Source organism: Pseudophryne corroboree, chromosome 5, assembly GCF_028390025.1.
Source record: "Pseudophryne corroboree isolate aPseCor3 chromosome 5, aPseCor3.hap2, whole genome shotgun sequence".
NCBI classification, from domain to species: domain Eukaryota; kingdom Metazoa; phylum Chordata; class Amphibia; order Anura; family Myobatrachidae; genus Pseudophryne; species Pseudophryne corroboree.
Genome location: NC_086448.1, coordinates 41234233 through 41238862, shown reverse-complemented (window position 1 = coordinate 41238862; position 4630 = coordinate 41234233).

Below are 4630 nucleotides of genomic sequence, written 5' to 3'. Positions count from 1 at the left end.
GTTCCGCTTGACTTGACAATTTTCTCACCAGCAGGTCTTTAAACCCCAGCAGACTTGTGTCTGCTGGAAAGAGAGATCCAAGGTAGCCTTTGAATCTAGGATCGAGCACGGTGGCCAAAATGTAGTGCTCTGATTTCAACAGATTGACCACCCGTGAATCCTTGTTAAGCGAATTAAGGGCTCCATCCACAAGTCCCACATGCCTAGCGGATTCGCTCCGTGTTAGCTCCTCCTTCAATGTCTCCAGCTTCTTCTGCAAAAGCCTGATGAGGGGAATAACCTGACTCAGGCTGGCAGTGTCTGAACTGACTTCACGTGTGGCAAGTTCAAAGGGCATCAGAACCTTGCACAACGTTGAAATCATTCTCCACTGCGCTTGAGACAGGTGCATTCCACCTCCTATATCGTGCTCAATTGTATAGGCTTGAATGGCCTTTTGCTGCTCCTCCAACCTCTGAAGCATATAGAGGGTTGAATTCCACCTCGTTACCACTTCTTGCTTCAGATGATGGCAGGGCAGGTTCAGTAGTTTTTGGTGGTGCTCCAGTCTTCTGTACGTGGTGCCTGTACGCCGAAAGTGTCCCGCAATTCTTCTGGCCACCGACAGCATCTCTTGCACGCCCCTGTCGTTTTTTAAAAAATTCTGCACCACCAAATTCAAGGTATGTGCAAAACATGGGACGTGCTGGAATTTGCCCATATTTAATGCACACACAATATTGCTGGCGTTGTCCGATGCCACAAATCCACAGGAGAGTCCAATTGGGGTAAGCCATTCTGCGATGATCTTCCTCAGTTGCCGTAAGAGGTTTTCAGCTTTGTGCGTATTCTGGAAAGCGGTGATACAAAGCGTAGCCTGCCTAGGAAAGAGTTGGCGTTTGCAAGATGCTGCTACTGGTGCCGCCGCTGCTGTTCTTGCGGCGGGAGTCCATACATCTACCCAGTGGGCTGTCACAGTCATATAGTCCTGACCCTGCCCTGCTCCACTTGTCCACATGTCCGTGGTTAAGTGGACATTGGGTACAACTGCATTTTTTAGGACACTGGTGAGTCTTTTTCTGACGTCCGTGTACATTCTCGGTATCGCCTGCCTAGAGAAGTGGAACCTAGATGGTATTTGGTAACGGGGGCACACTGCCTCAATAAATTGTCTAGTTCCCTGTGAACTAACGGCGGATACCGGACGCACGTCTAACACCAACATAGTTGTCAAGGCCTCAGTTATCCGCTTTGCAGCAGGATGACTGCTGTGATATTTCATCTTCCTCGCAAAGGACTGTTGGACAGTCAATTGCTTACTGGAAGTAGTACAAGTGGGCTTACGACTTCCCCTCTGGGATGACCATCGACTCCCAGCAGCAACAACAGCAGCGCCAGCAGCAGTAGGCGTTACACGTAAGGATGCATCGGAGGAATCCCAGGCAGGAGAGGACTCGTCAGAATTGCCAGTGACATGGCCTGCAGGACTATTGGCATTCCTGGGGAAGGAGGAAATTGACACTGAGGGAGTTGGTGGGGTGGTTTGCGTGAGCTTGGTTACAAGAGGAAGGGATTTACTGGTCAGTGGACTGCTTCCGCTGTCGCCCAAAGTTTTTGAACTTGTCACTGACTTATTATGAATGCGCTGCAGGTGACGTATAAGGGAGGATGTTCCGAGGTGGTTAACGTCCTTACCCCTACTTATTACAGCTTGACAAAGGCAACACACGGCTTGACACCTGTTGTCCGCTTTTCTGTTGAAATACCTCCACACTGAAGAGCTGATTTTTTTTGTATTTTCACCAGGCATGTCAACGGCCATATTCCTCCCACGGACAACAGGTGTCTCCCCGGGTGCCTGACTTAAACAAACCACCTCACCATCAGAATCCTCCTGGTCAATTTCCTCCCCAGCGCCAGCAACACCCATATCCTCCTCATCCTGGTGTACTTCAACACTGACATCTTCAATCTGACTATCAGGAACTGGACTGCGGGTGCTCCTTCCAGCACTTGCAGGGGGCGTGCAAATGGTGGAAGGCGCATGCTCTTCACGTCCAGTGTTGGGAAGGTCAGGCATCGCAACCGACACAATTGGACTCTCCTTGTGGATTTGGGATTTCGAAGAACGCACAGTTCTTTGCGGTGCTTTTGCCAGCTTGAGTCTTTTCAGTTTTCTAGCGAGAGGCTGAGTGCTTCCATCCTCATGTGAAGCTGAACCACTAGCCATGAACATAGGCCAGGGCCTCAGCAGTTCCTTGCCACTCCGTGTGGTAAATGGCATATTGGCAAGTTTACGCTTCTCCTCCGACAATTTTATTTTAGGTTTTGGAGTCCTTTTTTTACTGATATTTGGTGTTTTGGATTTGACATGCTCTGTACTATGACATTGGGCATCGGCCTTGGCAGACGACGTTGCTGGCATTTCATCGTCTCGGCCATGACTAGTGGCAGCAGCTTCAGCACGAGGTGGAAGTGGATCTTGATCTTTCCCTAATTTTGGAACCTCAACATTTTTGTTCTCCATATTTTAATAGGCACAACTAAAAGGCACCTCAGGTAAACAATGAAGATGGATGGATACTAGTATACTTATGGATGGACTGTCGAGTGCCGACACAGAGGTAGCTACAGCCGTGGACTACAGTACTGTGTCTGCTGCTATATAGACTGGATGATAATGAGATGAAATCAATATATATATATGTATGTATATATAATATCACTAGTACTGCAGCCGGACAGGTAGATAATATATTTATTAGGTAATGATGACTGATGACGGACCTGCTGGAGACTGTCAGCTCAGCAGCACCGCAGACTGCTACAGTAAGCTACTATACTATAGTAGTATGTACAAAGAAGAAAAAAAAAAACCACGGGTAGGTGGTATACAATTATGGATGGACTGCCGAGTGCCGACACAGAGGTAGCTACAGCCGTGGACTAACGTACTGTGTCTGCTGCTAATATAGACTGGATGATTGATAATGAGATGAAATCAATATATATATATGTATGTATATATAATATCACTAGTACTGCAGCCGGACAGGTAGATAATATATTTATTAGGTAATGATGACTGATGACGGACCAGCTGGACACTGTCAGCTCAGCAGCACCGCAGACTGCTACAGTAAGCTACTATACTATAGTAGTATGTACAAAGAAGAAAAAAAAAAACCACGGGTAGGTGGTATACAATTATGGATGGACTGCCGAGTGCCGACACAGAGGTAGCTACAGCCGTGGACTAACGTACTGTGTCTGCTGCTAATATAGACTGGATGATTGATAATGAGATGAAATCAATATATATATATATGTATGTATATATAATATCACTAGTACTGCAGCCGGACAGGTAGATAATATATTTATTAGGTAATGATGACTGATGACGGACCTGCTGGACACTGTCAGCTCAGCAGCACCGCAGACTGCTACAGTAAGCTACTATACTATAGTAGTATGTACAAAGAAGAAAGAAAAAAAAAAAACACGGGTAGGTGGTATACAATTATGGATGGACTGCCGAGTGCCGACACAGAGGTAGCTACAGCCATGGACTAACGTACTGTGTCTGCTGCTAATATAGACTGGATGATTGATAATGAGATGAAATCAATATATATATATGTATGTATATATAATATCACTAGTACTGCAGCCGGACAGGTAGATAATATATTTATTAGGTAATGATGACTGATGACGGACCTGCTGGACACTGTCAGCTCAGCAGCACCGCAGACTGCTACAGTAAGCTACTATACTATAGTAGTATGTACAAAGAAGAAAGAAAAAAAAAAACCACGGGTAGGTGGTATACAATTATGGATGGACTGCCGAGTGCCGACACAGAGGTAGCTACAGCCGTGGACTAACGTACTGTGTCTGCTGCTAATATAGACTGGATGATTGATAATGAGATGAAATCAATATATATATATATGTATGTATATATAATATCACTAGTACTGCAGCCGGACAGGTAGATAATATATTTATTAGGTAATGATGACTGATGACGGACCTGCTGGACACTGTCAGCTCAGCAGCACCGCAGACTGCTACAGTAAGCTACTATTCTATAGTAGTATGTACAAAGAAGAAAAAAAAAAAAACACGGGTAGGTGGTATACAATTATGGATGGTCTGCCGAGTGCCGACACAGAGGTAGCTACAGCCATGGACTAACGTACTGTGTCTGCTGCTAATATAGACTGGATGATTGATAATGAGATGAAATCAATATATATATATGTAGGTATTTATAATATCACTAGTACTGCAGCCGGACAGGTAGATAATATATTTATTAGGTAATGATGACTGATGATGGACCTGCTGGACACTGTCAGCTCAGCAGCACCGCAGACTGCTACAGTAAGCTACTATACTATAGTAGTATGTACAAAGAAGAAAAAAAAAAAAAAAACCACGGGTAGGTGGTATACAATTATGGATGGACTGCCGAGTGCCGACACAGAGGTAGCTACAGCCGTGGACTAACGTACTGTGTCTGCTGCTAATATAGACTGGATGATTGATAATGAGATGAAATCAATATATATATATGTATGTATATATAATATCACTAGTACTGCAGCCGGACAGGTAGATAATATATTTATTAGGTAATGAT